The sequence below is a fragment of the Sebastes fasciatus genome, chromosome 13 (genome assembly GCF_043250625.1).
Source record: "Sebastes fasciatus isolate fSebFas1 chromosome 13, fSebFas1.pri, whole genome shotgun sequence".
NCBI lineage: Eukaryota > Metazoa > Chordata > Actinopteri > Perciformes > Sebastidae > Sebastes > Sebastes fasciatus.
This window is the reverse complement of record NC_133807.1, coordinates 2269415-2296300: the sequence shown is the minus strand read 5'-3', so window position 1 is coordinate 2296300 and position 26886 is coordinate 2269415.

Genomic DNA, 26886 nt, shown 5'->3' with positions numbered 1-26886 from the left:
TGACTTCAAAGAGATGTATAATGACTTCAAAGAGATGTATGATGTTTTCAAAGAGATGCAGAATGACTACAAAGAGATGCAGAATGACTTCAAAGAGATGCATAATGACTATAAAGAGATGCAGAAAGACTTCAAAGAAATGCAGAATAACTTCAAATAGATGTTGAATGCCTAAAACGAGATGCAGAATGACTATAAAAAGTTGCAGAATGACTTCAAAGAGATGCAGAATGACTTGAAAGAGATGCAGAACGATTTCAAAGAGATGCAGAATGACTATAAAGAGATGCAGAATGACTTCAAAGAAATGGAGAATGACTTCAAAGAGATGCGGAATGACTATAAAGAGATGCAGAATGACTTCAAAGAGATGCAGAATGACTAAAACGAGATGCAAAATGACTATAATGCAGAATGACTTCAAAGAGATGTATGATGTTTTCAAAGAGATGCAGAATGACTACAAAAAGATGCAGAATGACTTCAAAGAGATGCATAATGACTTCAAAGAGATGCAGAATGACTTCAAAGAGATGCAGAATGACTATAAAGAGATGCAGAAAGACTTCAAAGAGATGCAGAATGACTTCAAAGAGATGCAGAATGACTATAAAGAGATGCAGATGGACTTCAAAGAGATGCAGAATGACTTCAAAGAGATGCAGAATGACTTCAAAGAGATGCAGAATGACTTCAAAGAGATGCAGAATGACTTCAAAGAGATGCAGAACGACTTCAAAGAGATGCAGGATGACTATAAAGAGATGCAGAAAGACTTCAAAGAAATGCAGAATGACTTCAAAGAGATGTAGAATGACTAAAACGAGATGCAGAATGACTATAAAGAGATGCAGAATGACTATAAAGAGTTGCAGAATGACTTCAAAGAGATGCAGAATGACTATAAAGAGATGCAGAATGACTTCAAAGAAATGCAAAATGACTTCAAAAAGTTGCAGAATGACTATAAAAAGATGCAGAATGACTTCAGAGATGCAGAATGACTTCAAAGAGATGTATAATGACTTCAAAGAGATGTATGATGTTTTCAAAGAGATGCAGAATGACTACAAAGAGATGCAGAATGACTTCAAAGAGATGCATAATGACTATAAAGAGATGCAGAAAGACTTCAAAGAAATGCAGAATAACTTCAAATAGATGTTGAATGCCTAAAACGAGATGCAGAATGACTATAAAAAGTTGCAGAATGACTTCAAAGAGATGCAGAATGACTTGAAAGAGATGCAGAACGATTTCAAAGAGATGCAGAATGACTATAAAGAGATGCAGAATGACTTCAAAGAAATGGAGAATGACTTCAAAGAGATGCGGAATGACTATAAAGAGATGCAGAATGACTTCAAAGAGATGCAAACTGACTACAAAGAGACACTTAACGAATTGCTTCAAAGGATGCAGAATGATTAAAGAGATGCAGAATGACGTCAAAGAGATGCAGAACGACTTCAACGAGATGTAGAATGACTATAAACAGATGCAGAATGAATTTAAACAGATGTAGAATGGCTATAAAGAGATGCAGGTGGACTTCAAAGAGATGCAGAATGACTTCAAAGAGATGCAGAATGACTATAAAGAGATGCAGAATGACTTTAAAAGAGATACAGAACGACTTCAAAGAGATACAGAATGACTATAAAAAGATGCAAACTGACTTCAAAGAGATGCAGAATGACTATAAAGAGATGCAGAATGACTTCAAAGTGATGCAGAACGACTTCAAAGAGATGCAGAATGACTATAAAGAGATGCAGAATGACTTCAAAGAGATGCAGAATGACTTCAAAGAGATGCAGAACGACTTCAAAGAGATGTAGAATTACTATAAAGAGATGCAGAATGACTTCAAAGAGATACAGAACGACTTCAAAGAAATACAGAATGACTATAAAAAGATGCAAACTGACTATAAAGAGATGCACAATGACTTTCAAAGAGATGCAGAATGACTTCAAAGAGATGCAGAATGACTTCAAAGAGATGCAGAATGACTTCAAAGAGATGCAGAACGACTTCAAAGAGATGCAGGATGACTATAAAGAGATGCAGAAAGACTTCAAAGAAATGCAGAATGACTTCAAAGAGATGTAGAATGACTAAAACGAGATGCAGAATGACTATAAAGAGATGCAGAATGACTATAAAGAGTTGCAGAATGACTTCAAAGAGATGCAGAATGACTATAAAGAGATGCAGAATGACTTCAAAGAAATGCAAAATGACTTCAAAAAGTTGCAGAATGACTATAAAAAGATGCAGAATGACTTCAGAGATGCAGAATGACTTCAAAGAGATGTATAATGACTTCAAAGAGATGTATGATGTTTTCAAAGAGATGCAGAATGACTACAAAGAGATGCAGAATGACTTCAAAGAGATGCATAATGACTATAAAGAGATGCAGAAAGACTTCAAAGAAATGCAGAATAACTTCAAATAGATGTTGAATGCCTAAAACGAGATGCAGAATGACTATAAAAAGTTGCAGAATGACTTCAAAGAGATGCAGAATGACTTGAAAGAGATGCAGAACGATTTCAAAGAGATGCAGAATGACTATAAAGAGATGCAGAATGACTTCAAAGAAATGGAGAATGACTTCAAAGAGATGCGGAATGACTATAAAGAGATGCAGAATGACTTCAAAGAGATGCAGAATGACTAAAACGAGATGCAAAATGACTATAATGCAGAATGACTTCAAAGAGATGTATGATGTTTTCAAAGAGATGCAGAATGACTACAAAAAGATGCAGAATGACTTCAAAGAGATGCATAATGACTTCAAAGAGATGCAGAATGACTTCAAAGAGATGCAGAATGACTATAAAGAGATGCAGAAAGACTTCAAAGAGATGCAGAATGACTTCAAAGAGATGCAGAATGACTATAAAGAGATGCAGATGGACTTCAAAGAGATGCAGAATGACTTCAAAGAGATGCAGAATGACTTCAAAGAGATGCATAATGACTTCAAAGAGATGCAGAATGACTTCAAAGAGATGCAGAATGACTATAAAGAGATGCAGAAAGACTTCAAAGAAATGCAGAATAACTTCAAATAGATGTTGAATGCCTAAAACGAGATGCAGTATGACTATAAAGAGATGCAGAAAGACTTCAAAGAAATGCAGAATGACTTCAAAGAGATGTAGAATGACTATAAAGAGTTGCAGAATGACTTCAAAGAGATGCAGAATGACTATAAAGAGATGCAGAATGACTTCAAAGAAATGCAAAATGACTTCAAAAAGTTGCAGAATGACTATAAAAAGATGCAGAATGACTTCAGAGATGCAGAATGACTTCAAAGAGATGTATAATGATTTCAAAGAGATGCAGAATGACTTCAAATAGATGTTGAATGCCTAAAACGAGATGCAGAATGACTATAAAGAGATGCAGAATGACTATAAAGAGATGCAGAATGACTTCAAAGAGATGTAGAATGACTATAAAGAGATGCAGAATGACTTCAAAGAGATGCAGAATGACTTCAAAGAGATGCAGAATGACTTCAAAGAGATGCAGAACGACTTCAAAGAGATGCAGGATGACTATAAAGAGATGCAGAAAGACTTCAAAGAAATGCAGAATGACTTCAAAGAGATGTAGAATGACTAAAACGAGATGCAGAATGACTATAAAGAGATGCAGAATGACTATAAAGAGTTGCAGAATGACTTCAAAGAGATGCAGAATGACTATAAAGAGATGCAGAATGACTTCAAAGAAATGCAAAATGACTTCAAAAAGTTGCAGAATGACTATAAAAAGATGCAGAATGACTTCAGAGATGCAGAATGACTTCAAAGAGATGTATAATGACTTCAAAGAGATGTATGATGTTTTCAAAGAGATGCAGAATGACTACAAAGAGATGCAGAATGACTTCAAAGAGATGCATAATGACTATAAAGAGATGCAGAAAGACTTCAAAGAAATGCAGAATAACTTCAAATAGATGTTGAATGCCTAAAACGAGATGCAGAATGACTATAAAAAGTTGCAGAATGACTTCAAAGAGATGCAGAATGACTTGAAAGAGATGCAGAACGATTTCAAAGAGATGCAGAATGACTATAAAGAGATGCAGAATGACTTCAAAGAAATGGAGAATGACTTCAAAGAGATGCGGAATGACTATAAAGAGATGCAGAATGACTTCAAAGAGATGCAAACTGACTACAAAGAGACACTTAACGAATTGCTTCAAAGGATGCAGAATGATTAAAGAGATGCAGAATGACGTCAAAGAGATGCAGAACGACTTCAACGAGATGTAGAATGACTATAAACAGATGCAGAATGAATTTAAACAGATGTAGAATGGCTATAAAGAGATGCAGGTGGACTTCAAAGAGATGCAGAATGACTTCAAAGAGATGCAGAATGACTATAAAGAGATGCAGAATGACTTTAAAAGAGATACAGAACGACTTCAAAGAGATACAGAATGACTATAAAAAGATGCAAACTGACTTCAAAGAGATGCAGAATGACTATAAAGAGATGCAGAATGACTTCAAAGTGATGCAGAACGACTTCAAAGAGATGCAGAATGACTATAAAGAGATGCAGAATGACTTCAAAGAGATGCAGAATGACTTCAAAGAGATGCAGAACGACTTCAAAGAGATGTAGAATTACTATAAAGAGATGCAGAATGACTTCAAAGAGATACAGAACTACTTCAAAGAAATACAGAATGACTATAAAAAGATGCAAACTGACTATAAAGAGATGCACAATGACTTTCAAAGAGATGCAGAATGACTTCAAAGAGATGCAGAATGACTTCAAAGAGATGCAGAATGACTATAAAGAGATGCAGAATGACTTCAAAGTGATGCAGAACGACTTCAAAGAGATGCAGAATGACTATAAAGAGATGCAGAATGACTTCAAAGAGATGCAGAATGACTTCAAAGAGATGCAGAACGACTTCAAAGAGATGTAGAATTACTATAAAGAGATGCAGAATGACTTCAAAGAGATACAGAACGACTTCAAAGAAATACAGAATGACTATAAAAAGATGCAAACTGACTATAAAGAGATGCACAATGACTTTCAAAGAGATGCAGAATGACTTCAAAGAGATGCAGAATGACTTCAAAGAGATGCAGAATGACTTCAAAGAGATGCAGAACGACTTCAAAGAGATGCAGGATGACTATAAAGAGATGCAGAAAGACTTCAAAGAAATGCAGAATGACTTCAAAGAGATGTAGAATGACTAAAACGAGATGCAGAATGACTATAAAGAGATGCAGAATGACTATAAAGAGTTGCAGAATGACTTCAAAGAGATGCAGAATGACTATAAAGAGATGCAGAATGACTTCAAAGAAATGCAAAATGACTTCAAAAAGTTGCAGAATGACTATAAAAAGATGCAGAATGACTTCAGAGATGCAGAATGACTTCAAAGAGATGTATAATGACTTCAAAGAGATGTATGATGTTTTCAAAGAGATGCAGAATGACTACAAAGAGATGCAGAATGACTTCAAAGAGATGCATAATGACTATAAAGAGATGCAGAAAGACTTCAAAGAAATGCAGAATAACTTCAAATAGATGTTGAATGCCTAAAACGAGATGCAGAATGACTATAAAAAGTTGCAGAATGACTTCAAAGAGATGCAGAATGACTTGAAAGAGATGCAGAACGATTTCAAAGAGATGCAGAATGACTATAAAGAGATGCAGAATGACTTCAAAGAAATGGAGAATGACTTCAAAGAGATGCGGAATGACTATAAAGAGATGCAGAATGACTTCAAAGAGATGCAGAATGACTAAAACGAGATGCAAAATGACTATAATGCAGAATGACTTCAAAGAGATGTATGATGTTTTCAAAGAGATGCAGAATGACTACAAAAAGATGCAGAATGACTTCAAAGAGATGCATAATGACTTCAAAGAGATGCAGAATGACTTCAAAGAGATGCAGAATGACTATAAAGAGATGCAGAAAGACTTCAAAGAGATGCAGAATGACTTCAAAGAGATGCAGAATGACTATAAAGAGATGCAGATGGACTTCAAAGAGATGCAGAATGACTTCAAAGAGATGCAGAATGACTTCAAAGAGATGCATAATGACTTCAAAGAGATGCAGAATGACTTCAAAGAGATGCAGAATGACTATAAAGAGATGCAGAAAGACTTCAAAGAAATGCAGAATAACTTCAAATAGATGTTGAATGCCTAAAACGAGATGCAGTATGACTATAAAGAGATGCAGAAAGACTTCAAAGAAATGCAGAATGACTTCAAAGAGATGTAGAATGACTATAAAGAGTTGCAGAATGACTTCAAAGAGATGCAGAATGACTATAAAGAGATGCAGAATGACTTCAAAGAAATGCAAAATGACTTCAAAAAGTTGCAGAATGACTATAAAAAGATGCAGAATGACTTCAGAGATGCAGAATGACTTCAAAGAGATGCAGAATGACTTCAAATAGATGTTGAATGCCTAAAACGAGATGCAGAATGACTATAAAGAGATGCAGAATGACTATAAAGAGATGCAGAATGACTTCAAAGAGATGTAGAATGACTATAAAGAGATGCAGAATGACTTCAAAGAGATGCAGAATGACTTCAAAGAGATGCAGAATGACTTCAAAGTGATGCAGAACGACTTCAAAGAGATGCAGAATGACTATAAAGAGATGCAGAATGACTTCAAAGAGATGCAGAATGACTTCAAAGAGATACAGAATGACTATTAAAAGATGCAAACTGACTATAAAGAGATGCAGAATGACTTCAAAAGAGATGCAGAATGACTTCAAAGAGATGTAGAATGACTATAAAAAGATTCAAACTGACTAAAAAAGAGATGAAGAATGACTTCAAAGAGATGCAGAACGACTATAAACAGATGTAGAATGGCATCAAAGAGATGTAGAATGACCATAAAGAGATACAGAATGACTTCAAAGAGATGCAAACTGACTACAAAGAGACACTTAATGAATTGCTTCAAAGGATGCAGAATGATTAAAGAGATGCAGAATGACGTCAAAGAGATGCAGAACGACTTCAACGAGATGTAGAATGACTATGAACAGATGCAGAATGAATTTAAACAGATGTAGAATGACATCAAAGAGATGCAGAATGACTATAAAGAGATGCAGAATGACTTCAAAGAGATGTAGAATGACTATAAAGAGATGCAGAATGACTTTAAAGAGATGTAGAATGACCATAAAGAGATACAGAATGACTTCAAAGAGATGTATGATGTTTTCAAAGAGATGCAGAATGACTATAAAGAGATACAGAATGACTATAAAAAGATGCAGAATGACTTCAAAGTGATGCAGAACGACTTCAAAGAGATGCAGAATGACTATAAAGAGATACAGAATGACTATAAAAAGATGCAGAATGACTTCAAAGAGATGCAGAATGACTATAAAGAGATGCAGAATGACTTCAAAGTGATGCAGAACGACTTCAAAGAGATGCAGAATGACTATAAAGAGATGCAGAATGACTTCAAAGAGATGCAGAATGACTTCAAAGAGATGCAGAACGACTTCAAAGAGATGTAGAATTACTATAAAGAGATGCAGAATGACTTCAAAGAAATACAGAATGACTTCAAAGAGATACAGAATGACTATTAAAATATGCAAACTGACTATAAAGAGATGCAGAATGACTTCAAAAGAGATGCAGAATGACTTCAAAGAGATGCAGAATGACTTCAAAGAGATGCAGAATGACTTCAAAGAGATGCAGAACGACTTCAAAGAGATGTAGAATGACTATAAAAAGATTCAAACTGACTAAAAAAGAGATGAAGAATGACTTCAAAGAGATGCAGAACGACTTCAAAGAAATGCAGAATGACTATAAAGAGATGCAGAATGACTATAAACAGATGTAGAATGACATCAAAGAGATGTAGAATGACTATAAAGAGATACAGAATGACTTCAAAGAGATGCAAACTGACTACAAAGAGACACTTAACGAATTGCTTCAAAGGATGCAGAATGATTAAAGAGATGCAGAATGACGTCAAAGAGATGCAGAACGACTTCAACGAGATGTAGAATGACTATAAACAGATGCAGAATGAATTTAAACAGATGTAGAATGGCTATAAAGAGATGCAGATGGACTTCAAAGAGATGTATGATGTTTTCAAAGAGATGCAGAATGACTACAAAGAGATGCAGAATGACTTCAAAGAGATGCATAATGACTTCAAAGAGATGCAGAATGACTTCAAAGAGATGCAGAATGACTATAAAGAGATGCAGAAAGACTTCAAAGAAATGCAGAATAACTTCAAATAGATGTTGAATGCCTAAAACGAGATGCAGTATGACTATAAAGAGATGCAGAAAGACTTCAAAGAAATGCAGAATGACTTCAAAGAGATGTAGAATGACTATAAAGAGTTGCAGAATGACTTCAAAGAGATGCAGAATGACTATAAAGAGATGCAGAATGACTTCAAAGAAATGCAAAATGACTTCAAAAAGTTGCAGAATGACTATAAAAAGATGCAGAATGACTTCAGAGATGCAGAATGACTTCAAAGAGATGTATAATGATTTCAAAGAGATGCAGAATGACTACAAAGAGATGCAGAATGACTATAAAGAGATGCAGAATGACTTTAAAAGAGATACAGAACGACTTCAAAGAGATACAGAATGACTATAAAGAGATGCAGAATGACTTCAAAGAGATACAGAACGACTTCAAAGAGATACAGAATGACTATAAAAAGATGCAAACTGACTTCAAAGAGATGCAGAATGACTATAAAGAGATGCAGAATGACTTCAAAGAGATGCAGAATGACTTCAAAGAGATGCAGAATGACTTCAAAGTGATGCAGAACGACTTCAAAGAGATGCAGAATGACTATAAAGAGATGCAGAATGACTTCAAAGAGATGCAGAATGACTTCAAAGAGATACAGAATGATTATTAAAAGATGCAAACTGACTATAAAGAGATGCAGAATGACTTCAAAAGAGATGCAGAATGACTTCAAAGAGATGTAGAATGACTATAAAAAGATTCAAACTGACTAAAAAAGAGATGAAGAATGACATCAAAGAGATGCAGAACGACTATAAACAGATGTAGAATGGCATCAAAGAGATGTAGAATGACCATAAAGAGATACAGAATGACTTCAAAGAGATGCAAACTGACTACAAAGAGACACTTAATGAATTGCTTCAAAGGATGCAGAATGATTAAAGAGATGCAGAATGACGTCAAAGAGATGCAGAACGACTTCAACGAGATGTAGAATGACTATGAACAGATGCAGAATGAATTTAAACAGATGTAGAATGACATCAAAGAGATGCAGAATGACTATAAAGAGATGCAGAATGACTTCAAAGAGATGCAGAATGACTATAAAGAGATGCAGAATGACTTCAAAGTGATGCAGAACGACTTCAAAGAGATGCAGAATGACTATAAAGAGATGCAGAATGACTTCAAAGAGATGCAGAATGACTTCAAAGAGATGCAGAACGACTTCAAAGAGATGTAGAATTACTATAAAGAGATGCAGAATGACTTCAAAGAAATACAGAATGACTTCAAAGAGATACAGAATGACTATTAAAATATGCAAACTGACTATAAAGAGATGCAGAATGACTTCAAAGAGATGCAGAATGACTTCAAAGAGATGCAGAACGACTTCAAAGAGATGTAGAATGACTATAAAAAGATTCAAACTGACTAAAAAAGAGATGAAGAATGACTTCAAAGAGATGCATAACGACTTCAAAGAAATGCAGAATGACTATAAAGAGATACAGAATGACTTCAAAGAGATGCAAACTCACTACAAAGAGACACTTAACGAATTGCTTCAAAGGATGCAGAATGATTAAAGAGATGCAGAATGACGTCAAAGAGATGCAGAACGACTTCAACGAGATGTAGAATGACTATAAACAGATGCAGAATGAATTTAAACAGATGTAGAATGGCTATAAAGAGATGCAGATGGACTTCAAAGAGATGCAGAATGACTTCAAAGAGATGCAGAATGACTTCAAAGAGATGCATAATGACTTCAAAGAGATGCAGAATGACTTCAAAGAGATGCAGAATGACTATAAAGAGATGCAGAAAGACTTCAAAGAAATGCAGAATAACTTCAAATAGATATTGAATGCCTAAAACGAGATGCAGTATGACTATAAAGAGATGCAGAAAGACTTCAAAGAAATGCAGAATGACTTCAAAGAGATGTAGAATGACTATAAAGAGTTGCAGAATGACTTCAAAGAGATGCAGAATGACTATAAAGAGATGCAGAATGACTTCAAAGAAATGCAAAATGACTTCAAAAAGTTGCAGAATGACTATAAAAAGATGCAGAATGACTTCAGAGATGCAGAATGACTTCAAAGAGATGTATAATGATTTCAAAGAGATGCAGAATGACTTCAAATAGATGTTGAATGCCTAAAACGAGATGCAGAATGACTATAAAGAGATGCAGAATGACTTCAAAGAGATGCAGAATGACTTCAAAGAGATACAGAATGATTATTAAAAGATGCAAACTGACTATAAAGAGATGCAGAATGACTTCAAAAGAGATGCAGAATGACTTCAAAGAGATGTAGAATGACTATAAAAAGATTCAAACTGACTAAAAAAGAGATGAAGAATGACATCAAAGAGATGCAGAACGACTATAAACAGATGTAGAATGGCATCAAAGAGATGTAGAATGACCATAAAGAGATACAGAATGACTTCAAAGAGATGCAAACTGACTACAAAGAGACACTTAATGAATTGCTTCAAAGGATGCAGAATGATTAAAGAGATGCAGAATGACGTCAAAGAGATGCAGAACGACTTCAACGAGATGTAGAATGACTATGAACAGATGCAGAATGAATTTAAACAGATGTAGAATGACATCAAAGAGATGCAGAATGACTATAAAGAGATGCAGAATGACTTCAAAGAGATGCAGAATGACTATAAAGAGATGCAGAATGACTTCAAAGTGATGCAGAACGACTTCAAAGAGATGCAGAATGACTATAAAGAGATGCAGAATGACTTCAAAGAGATGCAGAATGACTTCAAAGAGATGCAGAACGACTTCAAAGAGATGTAGAATTACTATAAAGAGATGCAGAATGACTTCAAAGAAATACAGAATGACTTCAAAGAGATACAGAATGACTATTAAAATATGCAAACTGACTATAAAGAGATGCAGAATGACTTCAAAGAGATGCAGAATGACTTCAAAGAGATGCAGAACGACTTCAAAGAGATGTAGAATGACTATAAAAAGATTCAAACTGACTAAAAAAGAGATGAAGAATGACTTCAAAGAGATGCATAACGACTTCAAAGAAATGCAGAATGACTATAAAGAGATACAGAATGACTTCAAAGAGATGCAAACTCACTACAAAGAGACACTTAACGAATTGCTTCAAAGGATGCAGAATGATTAAAGAGATGCAGAATGACGTCAAAGAGATGCAGAACGACTTCAACGAGATGTAGAATGACTATAAACAGATGCAGAATGAATTTAAACAGATGTAGAATGGCTATAAAGAGATGCAGATGGACTTCAAAGAGATGCAGAATGACTTCAAAGAGATGCAGAATGACTTCAAAGAGATGCATAATGACTTCAAAGAGATGCAGAATGACTTCAAAGAGATGCAGAATGACTATAAAGAGATGCAGAAAGACTTCAAAGAAATGCAGAATAACTTCAAATAGATATTGAATGCCTAAAACGAGATGCAGTATGACTATAAAGAGATGCAGAAAGACTTCAAAGAAATGCAGAATGACTTCAAAGAGATGTAGAATGACTATAAAGAGTTGCAGAATGACTTCAAAGAGATGCAGAATGACTATAAAGAGATGCAGAATGACTTCAAAGAAATGCAAAATGACTTCAAAAAGTTGCAGAATGACTATAAAAAGATGCAGAATGACTTCAGAGATGCAGAATGACTTCAAAGAGATGTATAATGATTTCAAAGAGATGCAGAATGACTTCAAATAGATGTTGAATGCCTAAAACGAGATGCAGAATGACTATAAAGAGATGCAGAATGACTATAAAGAGATGCAGAATGACTTCAAAGAGATGTAGAATGACTATAAAGAGATGCAGAATGACTTCAAAGAGATGCAGAATGACTTCAAAGAGATGCAGAATGACTTCAAAGTGATGCAGAACGACTTCAAAGAGATGCAGAATGACTATAAAGAGATGCAGAATGACTTCAAAGAGATGCAGAATGACTTCAAAGAGATACAGAATGACTATTAAAAGATGCAAACTGACTATAAAGAGATGCAGAATGACTTCAAAAGAGATGCAGAATGACTTCAAAGAGATGTAGAATGACTATAAAAAGATTCAAACTGACTAAAAAAGAGATGAAGAATGACTTCAAAGAGATGCAGAACGACTATAAACAGATGTAGAATGGCATCAAAGAGATGTAGAATGACCATAAAGAGATACAGAATGACTTCAAAGAGATGCAAACTGACTACAAAGAGACACTTAATGAATTGCTTCAAAGGATGCAGAATGATTAAAGAGATGCAGAATGACGTCAAAGAGATGCAGAACGACTTCAACGAGATGTAGAATGACTATGAACAGATGCAGAATTAATTTAAACAGATGTAGAATGACATCAAAGAGATGCAGAATGACTATAAAGAGATGCAGAATGACTTCAAAGAGATGTAGAATGACTATAAAGAGATGCAGAATGACTTTAAAGAGATGTAGAATGACCATAAAGAGATACAGAATGACTTCAAAGAGATGTATGATGTTTTCAAAGAGATGCAGAATGACTATAAAGAGATACAGAATGACTATAAAAAGATGCAAACTGACTTCAAAGAGATGCAGAATGACTATAAAGAGATGCAGAATGACTTCAAAGTGATGCAGAACGACTTCAAAGAGATGCAGAATGACTATAAAGAGATGCAGAATGACTTCAAAGAGATGCAGAATGACTTCAAAGAGATGCAGAACGACTTCAAAGAGATGTAGAATTACTATAAAGAGATGCAGAATGACTTCAAAGAAATACAGAATGACTTCAAAGAGATACAGAATGACTATTAAAATATGCAAACTGACTATAAAGAGATGCAGAATGACTTCAAAAGAGATGCAGAATGACTTCAAAGAGATGCAGAATGACTTCAAAGAGATGCAGAATGACTTCAAAGAGATGCAGAACGACTTCAAAGAGATGTAGAATGACTATAAAAAGATTCAAACTGACTAAAAAAGAGATGAAGAATGACTTCAAAGAGATGCAGAACGACTTCAAAGAAATGCAGAATGACTATAAAGAGATGCAGAATGACTATAAACAGATGTAGAATGACATCAAAGAGATGTAGAATGACTATAAAGAGATACAGAATGACTTCAAAGAGATGCAAACTGACTACAAAGAGACACTTAACGAATTGCTTCAAAGGATGCAGAATGATTAAAGAGATGCAGAATGACGTCAAAGAGATGCAGAACGACTTCAACGAGATGTAGAATGACTATAAACAGATGCAGAATGAATTTAAACAGATGTAGAATGGCTATAAAGAGATGCAGATGGACTTCAAAGAGATGTATGATGTTTTCAAAGAGATGCAGAATGACTACAAAGAGATGCAGAATGACTTCAAAGAGATGCATAATGACTTCAAAGAGATGCAGAATGACTTCAAAGAGATGCAGAATGACTATAAAGAGATGCAGAAAGACTTCAAAGAAATGCAGAATAACTTCAAATAGATGTTGAATGCCTAAAACGAGATGCAGTATGACTATAAAGAGATGCAGAAAGACTTCAAAGAAATGCAGAATGACTTCAAAGAGATGTAGAATGACTATAAAGAGTTGCAGAATGACTTCAAAGAGATGCAGAATGACTATAAAGAGATGCAGAATGACTTCAAAGAAATGCAAAATGACTTCAAAAAGTTGCAGAATGACTATAAAAAGATGCAGAATGACTTCAGAGATGCAGAATGACTTCAAAGAGATGTATAATGATTTCAAAGAGATGCAGAATGACTACAAAGAGATGCAGAATGACTATAAAGAGATGCAGAATGACTTTAAAAGAGATACAGAACGACTTCAAAGAGATACAGAATGACTATAAAGAGATGCAGAATGACTTCAAAGAGATACAGAACGACTTCAAAGAGATACAGAATGACTATAAAAAGATGCAAACTGACTTCAAAGAGATGCAGAATGACTATAAAGAGATGCAGAATGACTTCAAAGAGATGCAGAATGACTTCAAAGAGATGCAGAATGACTTCAAAGTGATGCAGAACGACTTCAAAGAGATGCAGAATGACTATAAAGAGATGCAGAATGACTTCAAAGAGATGCAGAATGACTTCAAAGAGATACAGAATGACTATTAAAAGATGCAAACTGACTATAAAGAGATGCAGAATGACTTCAAAAGAGATGCAGAATGACTTCAAAGAGATGTAGAATGACTATAAAAAGATTCAAACTGACTAAAAAAGAGATGAAGAATGACATCAAAGAGATGCAGAACGACTATAAACAGATGTAGAATGGCATCAAAGAGATGTAGAATGACCATAAAGAGATACAGAATGACTTCAAAGAGATGCAAACTGACTACAAAGAGACACTTAATGAATTGCTTCAAAGGATGCAGAATGATTAAAGAGATGCAGAATGACGTCAAAGAGATGCAGAACGACTTCAACGAGATGTAGAATGACTATGAACAGATGCAGAATGAATTTAAACAGATGTAGAATGACATCAAAGAGATGCAGAATGACTATAAAGAGATGCAGAATGACTATAAAGAGATGCAGAATGACTTCAAAGAGATGCAGAATGACTATAAAGAGATGCAGAATGACTTCAAAGTGATGCAGAACGACTTCAAAGAGATGCAGAATGACTATAAAGAGATGCAGAATGACTTCAAAGAGATGCAGAATGACTTCAAAGAGATGCAGAACGACTTCAAAGAGATGTAGAATTACTATAAAGAGATGCAGAATGACTTCAAAGAAATACAGAATGACTTCAAAGAGATACAGAATGACTATTAAAATATGCAAACTGACTATAAAGAGATGCAGAATGACTTCAAAGAGATGCAGAATGACTTCAAAGAGATGCAGAACGACTTCAAAGAGATGTAGAATGACTATAAAAAGATTCAAACTGACTAAAAAAGAGATGAAGAATGACTTCAAAGAGATGCATAACGACTTCAAAGAAATGCAGAATGACTATAAAGAGATACAGAATGACTTCAAAGAGATGCAAACTGACTACAAAGAGACACTTAACGAATTGCTTCAAAGGATGCAGAATGATTAAAGAGATGCAGAATGACGTCAAAGAGATGCAGAACGACTTCAACGAGATGTAGAATGACTATAAACAGATGCAGAATGAATTTAAACAGATGTAGAATGGCTATAAAGAGATGCAGATGGACTTCAAAGAGATGCAGAATGACTTCAAAGAGATGCAGAATGACTTCAAAGAGATGCATAATGACTTCAAAGAGATGCAGAATGACTTCAAAGAGATGCAGAATGACTATAAAGAGATGCAGAAAGACTTCAAAGAAATGCAGAATAACTTCAAATAGATGTTGAATGCCTAAAACGAGATGCAGTATGACTATAAAGAGATGCAGAAAGACTTCAAAGAAATGCAGAATGACTTCAAAGAGATGTAGAATGACTATAAAGAGTTGCAGAATGACTTCAAAGAGATGCAGAATGACTATAAAGAGATGCAGAATGACTTCAAAGAAATGCAAAATGACTTCAAAAAGTTGCAGAATGACTATAAAAAGATGCAGAATGACTTCAGAGATGCAGAATGACTTCAAAGAGATGTATAATGATTTCAAAGAGATGCAGAATGACTTCAAATAGATGTTGAATGCCTAAAACGAGATGCAGAATGACTATAAAGAGATGCAGAATGACTATAAAGAGATGCAGAATGACTTCAAAGAGATGTAGAATGACTATAAAGAGATGCAGAATGACTTCAAAGAGATGCAGAATGACTTCAAAGAGATGCAGAATGACTATGAACAGATGCAGAATGAATTTAAACAGATGTAGAATGACATCAAAGAGATGCAGAATGACTATAAAGAGATGCAGAATGACTTCAAAGAGATGTAGAATGACTATAAAGAGATGCAGAATGACTTTAAAAGAGATACAGAACGACTTCAAAGAGATACAGAATGACTATAAAGAGATGCAGAATGACTTCAAAGAGATACAGAACGACTTCAAAGAGATACAGAATGACTATAAAAAGATGCAAACTGACTTCAAAGAGATGCAGAATGACTTCAAAGAGATGCAGAATGACTATAAAGAGATGCAGAATGACTTCAAAGTGATGCAGAACGACTTCAAAGAGATGCAGAATGACTATAAAGAGATGCAGAATGACTTCAAAGAGATGCAGAATGACTTCAAAGAGATACAGAATGACTTCAAAGAGATACAGAATGACTATTAAAAGATGCAAACTGACTATAAAGAGATGCAGAATGACTTCAAAAGAGATGCAGAATGACTTCAAAGAGATGCAGAATGACTTCAAAGAGATGCAGAACGACTTCAAAGAGATGTAGAATGACTATAAAAAGATTCAAACTGACTAAAAAAGAGATGAAGAATGACTTCAAAGAGATGCAGAACGACTTCAAAGAAATGCAGAATGACTATAAAGAGATGCAGAATGACTATAAACAGATGTAGAATGACATCAAAGAGATGTAGAATGACTATAAAGAGATACAGAATGACTTCAAAGAGATGCAAACTGACTACAAAGAGACACTTAACGAATTGCTTCAAAGGATGCAGAATGATTAAAGAGATGCAGAATGACGTCAAAGAGATGCAGAACGACTTCAACGAGATGTAGAATGACTATGAACAGATGCAGAATGAATTTAAACAGATGTAGAATGGCTATAAAGAGATGCAGGTGGACTTCAAAGAGATGCAGAATGACTTCAAAGAGATGCAGAATGACTATAAAGAGATGCAGAATGACTTTAAAAGAGATACAGAACGACTTCAAAGAGATACAGAATGACTATAAAAAGATGCAAACTGACTTCAAAGAGATGCAGAATGACTATAAAGAGATGCAGAATGACTTCAAAAAGATGCAGAATAACTTCAAAGAGATGCAGAATGACTATAAAGAGATGCAGAATGACTTCAAAGTGATGCAGAACGACTTCAAAGAGATGCAGAATGACTATAAAGAGATGCAGAATGACTTCAAAGAGATGCAGAATGACTTCAAAGAGATGCAGAACGACTTCAAAGAGATGTAGAATTACTATAAAGAGATGCAGAATGACTTCAAAGAGATACAGAACTACTTCAAAGAAATACAGAATGACTATAAAAAGATGCAAACTGACTATAAAGAGATGCACAATGACTTTCAAAGAGATGCAGAATGACTTCAAAGAGATGCAGAATGACTATAAAGAGATGCAGAATGACTTCAAAGTGATGCAGAACGACTTCAAAGAGATGCAGAATGACTATAAAGAGATGCAGAATGACTTCAAAGAGATGCAGAATGACTTCAAAGAGATGCAGAACGACTTCAAAGAGATGTAGAATTACTATAAAGAGATGCAGAATGACTTCAAAGAGATACAGAACGACTTCAAAGAAATACAGAATGACTATAAAAAGATGCAAACTGACTATAAAGAGATGCACAATGACTTTCAAAGAGATGCAGAATGACTTCAAAGAGATGCAGAATGACTTCAAAGAGATGCAGAATGACTTCAAAGAGATGCAGAACGACTTCAAAGAGATGCAGGATGACTATAAAGAGATGCAGAAAGACTTCAAAGAAATGCAGAATGACTTCAAAGAGATGTAGAATGACTAAAACGAGATGCAGAATGACTATAAAGAGATGCAGAATGACTATAAAGAGTTGCAGAATGACTTCAAAGAGATGCAGAATGACTATAAAGAGATGCAGAATGACTTCAAAGAAATGCAAAATGACTTCAAAAAGTTGCAGAATGACTATAAAAAGATGCAGAATGACTTCAGAGATGCAGAATGACTTCAAAGAGATGTATAATGACTTCAAAGAGATGTATGATGTTTTCAAAGAGATGCAGAATGACTACAAAGAGATGCAGAATGACTTCAAAGAGATGCATAATGACTATAAAGAGATGCAGAAAGACTTCAAAGAAATGCAGAATAACTTCAAATAGATGTTGAATGCCTAAAACGAGATGCAGAATGACTATAAAAAGTTGCAGAATGACTTCAAAGAGATGCAGAATGACTTGAAAGAGATGCAGAACGATTTCAAAGAGATGCAGAATGACTATAAAGAGATGCAGAATGACTTCAAAGAAATGGAGAATGACTTCAAAGAGATGCGGAATGACTATAAAGAGATGCAGAATGACTTCAAAGAGATGCAGAATGACTAAAACGAGATGCAAAATGACTATAATGCAGAATGACTTCAAAGAGATGTATGATGTTTTCAAAGAGATGAAGAATGACTACAAAAAGATGCAGAATGACTTCAAAGAGATGCATAATGACTTCAAAGAGATGCAGAATGACTTCAAAGAGATGCAGAATGACTATAAAGAGATGCAGAAAGACTTCAAAGAAATGCAGAATAACTTCAAATAGATGTTGAATGCCTAAAACGAGATGCAGAATGACTATAAAAAGATGCAAACTGACTATAAAGAGATGCAGAATGACTTCAAAGAGATGCAGAATGACTTCAAAGAGATGCAGAACGACTTCAAAGAGATGCAGAATGACTATAAAGAGATGCAGAATGACTTCAAAGAGATGCAGAACGACTTCAAAGAGATGCAGAATGACTATAAAGAGATGCAGAATGACTTCAAAGAGATGCAGAATGACTATAAAGAGTTGCAGAATGACTTCAAAGAGATGCAGAATGACTATAAAGAGATGTTGAATGACTAAAACGAGATGCAGTATGACTATAAAGAGTTGCAGAATGACTTCAAAGAGATGCAGAATGACTTGAAAGAGATGCAGAACGATTTCAAAGAGATGCAGAATGACTATAAAGAGATGCAGAATGAGTATAAAGAGATGCAGAATGACTTCAAAGAAATGGAGAATGACTTCAAAGAGATGCGGAATGACTATAAAGAGATGCAGAATGACTTCAAAGAGATGCAGAATGACTAAAACGAGATGCAGAATGACTTCAAAGAGATACAGAACGACTTCAAAGAGATACAGAATGACTAAAAAGATGCAAACTGACTAAAAAAGAGATGAAGAATGACTTCAAAGAGATGCAGAACGACTTCAAAGAGATGCAAAATGACTATAAAGAGATGCAAAATGACTATAAACAGATGTAGAATGACATCAAAGAGATGTAGAATGACCATAAAGAGATACAGAATGACTTCAAAGAGATGCAAACTGACTACAAAGAGACACTTAACAAATTGCTTCAAAGGATGCAGAATGATTAAAGAGATGCAGAATGACGTCAAAGAGATGCAGAACGACTTCAACGAGATGTAGAATGACTATGAACAGATGCAGAATGAATTTAAACAGATGTAGAATGGCTATAAAGAGATGCAGATGGACTTCAAAGAGATGCAGAATGACTTCAAAGAGATGTATGATGTTTTCAAAGAGATGCAGAATGACTATAAAGAGATGCAGAATGACTTCAAAGAGATGCAGAATGACTTCAAAGAGATGCAGAATGACTATAAAGAGATGCAGAATGACTATAAAGAGATGCAGAATGACTTCAAAGAGATGTTGAATGCCTAAAACGAGATGCAGAACGACTTCAAAGAGATGCAGAATGACTTCAAAGAGATGCAGAATGACTATAAAGAGATGCAGAATGACTATAAAGAGATGCAGAATGACTTCAAAGAGATACAGAACGACTTCAAAGAGATACAGAATGACTATAAAAAGATGCAAACTGACTTCAAAGAGATGCAGAATGACTTCAAAGAGATGCAGTATGACTTCAAAGAGATGCAGAATGACTATAAAGAGATGCAGAATGACTTCAAAGTGATGCAGAACGACTTCAAAGAGATGCAGAATGACTATAAAGAGATGCAGAATGACTTCAAAGAGATGCAGAATGACTTCAAAGAGATGCAGAACGACTTCAAAGAGATGTAGAATTACTATAAAGAGATGCAGAATGACTTCAAAGAAATACAGAATGACTTCAAAGAGATACAGAATGACTATTAAAAGATGCAAACTGACTATAAAGAGATGCAGAATGACTTCAAAAGAGATGCAGAATGACTTCAAAGAGATGCAGAACGACTTCAAAGAGATGTAGAATGACTATAAAAAGATTCAAACTGACTAAAAAAGAGATGAAGAATGACTTCAAAGAGATGCAGAACGACTTCAAAGAAATGCAGAATGACTATAAAGAGATGCAGAATGACTTCAAAGAGATGCAGAATGACTTGAAAGAGATGCAGAACGATTTCAAAGAGATGCAGAATGACTATAAAGAGATGCAGAATGACTTGAAAGAAATGGAGAATGACTTCAAAGAGATGTAGAATGACTATAAAGAGATGCAGAATGACTTCAAAGAGATACAGAACGACTTCAAAGAGATACAGAATGACTATAAAAAGATGCAAACTGACTAAAAAAGAGATGAAGAATGACTTCAAAGAGATGCAGAACGACTTCAAAGAGATGCAGAATGACTATAAAGAGATGCAAAATGACTATAAACAGATGTAGAATGACATCAAAGAGATGTAGAATGACCATAAAGAGATACAGAATGACTTCAAAGAGATGTATGATGTTTTCAAAGAGATGCAGAATGACTATAAAGAGATGCAGAAAGACTTCAAAGAAATGCAGAATGACTTCAAAGAGATGTTGAATGCCTAAAACGAGATGCAGAATGACTATAAAGAGATGCAGAATGACTTCAAAGAGATACAGAACGACTTCAAAGAGATACAGAATGACTATAAAAAGATGCAAACTGACTTCAAAGAGATGCAGAATGACTATAAAGAGATGCAGAATGACTTCAAAGAGATGCAGTATGACTTCAAAGAGATGCAGAATGACTATAAAGAGATGCAGAATGACTTCAAAGTGATGCAGAATGACTTCAAAGAGATGCAGAATGACTTCAAAGAGATGTATGATGTTTTCAAAGAGATGCAGAATGACTACAAAGAGATGCAGAATGACTTCAAAGAGATGCATAATGACTTCAAAGAGATGCAGAATGACTTCAAAGAGATGCAGAATGACTATAAAGAGATGCAGAAAGACTTCAAAGAAATGCAGAATAACTTCAAATAGATGTTGAATGCCTAAAACGAGATGCAGTATGACTATAAAGAGATGCAGAAAGACTTCAAAGAAATGCAGAATGACTTCAAAGAGATGTAGAATGACTATAAAGAGTTGCAGAATGACTTCAAAGAGATGCAGAATGACTATAAAGAGATGCAGAATGACTTCAAAGAAATGCAAAATGACTTCAAAAAGTTGCAGAATGACTATAAAAAGATGCAGAATGACTTCAGAGATGCAGAATGACTTCAAAGAGATGTATAATGATTTCAAAGAGATGCAGAATGACTACAAAGAGATGCAGAATGACTATAAAGAGATGCAGAATGACTTCAAATAGATGTTGAATGCCTAAAACGAGATGCAGAATGACTATAAAGAGATGCAGAATGACTATAAAGAGATGCAGAATGACTTCAAAGAGATGTAGAATGACTATAAAGAGATGCAGAATGACTTTAAAAGAGATACAGAACGACTTCAAAGAGATACAGAATGACTATAAAGAGATGCAGAATGACTTCAAAGAGATACAGAACGACTTCAAAGAGATACAGAATGACTATAAAAAGATGCAAACTGACTTCAAAGAGATGCAGAATGACTATAAAGAGATGCAGAATGACTTCAAAGAGATGCAGAATGACTTCAAAGAGATGCAGAATGACTATAAAGAGATGCAGAATGACTTCAAAGTGATGCAGAACGACTTCAAAGAGATGCAGAATGACTATAAAGAGATGCAGAATGACTTCAAAGAGATGCAGAATGACTTCAAAGAGATACAGAATGACTATTAAAAGATGCAAACTGACTATAAAGAGATGCAGAATGACTTCAAAAGAGATGCAGAATGACTTCAAAGAGATGTAGAATGACTATAAAAAGATTCAAACTGACTAAAAAAGAGATGAAGAATGACTTCAAAGAGATGCAGAACGACTATAAACAGATGTAGAATGGCATCAAAGAGATGTAGAATGACCAAAAAGAGATACAGAATGACTTCAAAGAGATGCAAACTGACTACAAAGAGACACTTAATGAATTGCTTCAAAGGATGCAGAATGATTAAAGAGATGCAGAATGACGTCAAAGAGATGCAGAACGACTTCAACGAGATGTAGAATGACTATGAACAGATGCAGAATGAATTTAAACAGATGTAGAATGACATCAAAGAGATGCAGAATGACTATAAAGAGATGCAGAATGACTTCAAAGAGATGTAGAATGACTATAAAGAGATGCAGAATGACTTTAAAAGAGATACAGAACGACTTCAAAGAGATACAGAATGACTATAAAGAGATGCAGAATGACTTCAAAGAGATACAGAACGACTTCAAAGAGATACAGAATGACTATAAAAAGATGCAAACTGACTTCAAAGAGATGCAGAATGACTTCAAAGAGATGCAGAATGACTATAAAGAGATGCAGAATGACTTCAAAGTGATGCAGAACGACTTCAAAGAGATGCAGAATGACTATAAAGAGATGCAGAATGACTTCAAAGAGATGCAGAATGACTTCAAAGAGATACAGAATGACTTCAAAGAGATACAGAATGACTATTAAAAGATGCAAACTGACTATAAAGAGATGCAGAATGACTTCAAAAGAGATGCAGAATGACTTCAAAGAGATGCAGAATGACTTCAAAGAGATGCAGAACGACTTCAAAGAGATGTAGAATGACTATAAAAAGATTCAAACTGACTAAAAAAGAGATGAAGAATGACTTCAAAGAGATGCAGAACGACTTCAAAGAAATGCAGAATGACTATAAAGAGATGCAGAATGACTATAAACAGATGTAGAATGACATCAAAGAGATGCAGAATGACTATAAAGAGATGCAGAATGACTATAAACAGATGTAGAATGACATCAAAGAGATGTAGAATGACTATAAAGAGATACAGAATGACTTCAAAGAGATGCAAACTGACTACAAAGAGACACTTAACGAATTGCTTCAAAGGATGCAGAATGATTAAAGAGATGCAGAATGACGTCAAAGAGATGCAGAACGACTTCAACGAGATGTAGAATGACTATAAACAGATGCAGAATGAATTTAAACAGATGTAGAATGGCTATGAAGAGATGCAGATGGACTTCAAAGAGATGCAGAATGACTTCAAAGAGATGTATGATGTTTTCAAAGAGATGCAGAATGACTACAAAGAGATGCAGAATGACTTCAAAGAGATGCATAATGACTTCAAAGAGATGCAGAATGACTTCAAAGAGATGCAGAATGACTATAAAGAGATGCAGAAAGACTTCAAAGAAATGCAGAATAACTTCAAATAGATGTTGAATGCCTAAAACGAGATGCAGAATGACTATAAAGAGATGCAGAATGACTATAAAGAGATGCAGAATGACTTTAAAAGAGATACAGAACGACTTCAAAGAGATGCAGAATGACTATAAAAAGATGCAAACTGACTTCAAAGAGATGCAGAATGACTATAAAGAGATGCAGAATGACTTCAAAAAGATGCAGAATGACTTCAAAGAGATGCAGAATGACTATAAAGAGATGCAGAATGACTTCAAAGTGATGCAGAACGACTTCAAAGAGATGCAGAATGACTATAAAGAGATGCAGAATGACTTCAAAGAGATGCAGAATGACTTCAAAGAGATGCAGAACGACTTCAAAGAGATGTAGAATTACTATAAAGAGATGCAGAATGACTTCAAAGAGATACAGAACGACTTCAAAGAAATACAGAATGACTATAAAAAGATGCAAACTGACTATAAAGAGATGCACAATGACTTTCAAAGAGATGCAGAATGACTTCAAAGAGATGCAGAATGACTTCAAAGAGATGCAGAATGACTATAAAGAGATGCAGAATGACTTCAAAGTGATGCAGAACGACTTCAAAGAGATGCAGAATGACTATAAAGAGATGCAGAATGACTTCAAAGAGATGCAGAATGACTTCAAAGAGATGCAGAACGACTTCAAAGAGATGTAGAATTACTATAAAGAGATGCAGAATGACTTCAAAGAGATACAGAACGACTTCAAAGAAATACAGAATGACTATAAAAAGATGCAAACTGACTATAAAGAGATGCACAATGACTTTCAAAGAGATGCAGAATGACTTCAAAGAGATGCAGAATGACTTCAAAGAGATGCAGAATGACTTCAAAGAGATACAGAACGACTTCAAAGAGATACAGAATGACTATAAAAAGATGCAAACTGACTATAAAGAGATGCAGAATGACTTCAAAGAGATGCAGAATGACTATAAAGAGTTGCAGAATGACTTCAAAGAGATGCAGAATGACTATAAAGAGATGTTGAATGACTAAAACGAGATGCAGTATGACTATAAAGAGATGCAGAAAGACTTCAAAGAAATGCAGAATGACTTCAAAGAGATGTAGAATGACTATAAAGAGTTGCAGAATGACTTCAAAGAGATGCAGAACGACTTCAAAGAGATATAGAATGACTATACAGAGATGAAGAATGACTTCAAGAGATGCAGAATCACTATAAAGAGATGCAGAAAGACTTCAAAGAGATGCGGAATGACTTCAAAGAGATGCAGAATGACTTGAAAGAGATGCAGAACGACTTCAAAGAGATGCAGAATCACTATAAAGAGATGCAGAATGAGTATAAAGAGATGCAGAATGACTTCAAAGAAATGGAGAATGACTTGAAAGAGATGCAGAACGATTTCAAAGAGATGCAGAATGACTATAAAGAGATGCAGAATGAGTATAAAGAGATGCAGAATGACTTCAAAGAAATGGAGAATGACTTCAAAGAGATGCGGAATGACTATAAAGAGATGCAGAATGACTATAAAGAGATGCAGAATGACTTCAAAGAGATGCAGAATGACTAAAACGAGATGCAGAATGACTTCAAAGAGATACAGAACGACTTCAAAGAGATACAGAATGACTATAAAAAGATGCAAACTGACTAAAAAAGAGATGAAGAATGACTTCAAAGAGATGCAGAACGACTTCAAAGAGATGCAAAATGACTATAAAGAGATGCAAAATGACTATAAACAGATGTAGAATGACATCAAAGAGATGTAGAATGACCATAAAGAGATACAGAATGACTTCAAAGAGATGCAAACTGACTACAAAGAGACACTTAACGAATTGCTTCAAAGGATGCAGAATGATTAAAGAGATGCAGAATGACGTCAAAGAGATGCAGAACGACTTCAACGAGATGTAGAATGACTATGAACAGATGCAGAATGAATTTAATCAGATGTAGAATGGCTATAAAGAGATGCAGATGGACTTCAAAGAGATGCAGAATGACTTCAAAGAGATGTATGATGTTTTCAAAGAGATGCAGAATGACTATAAAGAGATGCAGAATGACTTCAAAGAGATGCAGAATGACTTCAAAGAGATGCAGAATGACTATAAAGAGATGCAGAAAGACTTCAAAGAAATGCAGAATGACTTCAAAGAGATGTTGAATGCCTAAAACGAGATGCAGAATGACTATAAAGAAATGCAGAATGACTATAAAGAGATGCAGAATGACTTCAAAGAGATACAGAACGACTTCAAAGAGATACAGAATGACTATAAAAAGATGCAAACTGACTTCAAAGAGATGCAGAATGACTATAAAGAGATGCAGAATGACTTCAAAGAGATGCAGTATGACTTCAAAGAGATGCAGAATGACTATAAAGAGATGCAGAATGACTTCAAAGTGATGCAGAACGACTTCAAAGAGATGCAGAATGACTATAAAGAGATGCAGAATGACTTCAAAGAGATGCAGAATGACTTCAAAGAGATGCAGAACGACTTCAAAGAGATGTAGAATTACTATAAAGAGATGCAGAATGACTTCAAAGAAATACAGAATGACTTCAAAGAGATACAGAATGACTATTAAAAGATGCAAACTGACTATAAAGAGATGCAGAATGACTTCAAAGAGATGCAGAACGACTTCAAAGAGATGTAGAATGACTATAAAAAGATTCAAACTGACTAAAAAAGAGATGAAGAATGACTTCAAAGAGATGCAGAACGACTTCAAAGAAATGCAGAATGACTATAAAGAGATGCAGAATGACTATAAACAGATGTAGCATGACATCAAAGAGATGCAGAATGACTATAAAGAGATGCAGAATGACTATAAACAGATGTAGAATGACATCAAAGAGATGTAGAATGACTATAAAGAGATACAGAATTACTTCAAAGAGTTGCAGAATGACTTCAAAGAGATGCAGAATGACTATAAAGAGATGCAGAATGACTTCAAAGAAATGCAAAATGACTTCAAAAAGTTGCAGAATGACTATAAAAAGATGCAGAATGACTTCAGAGATG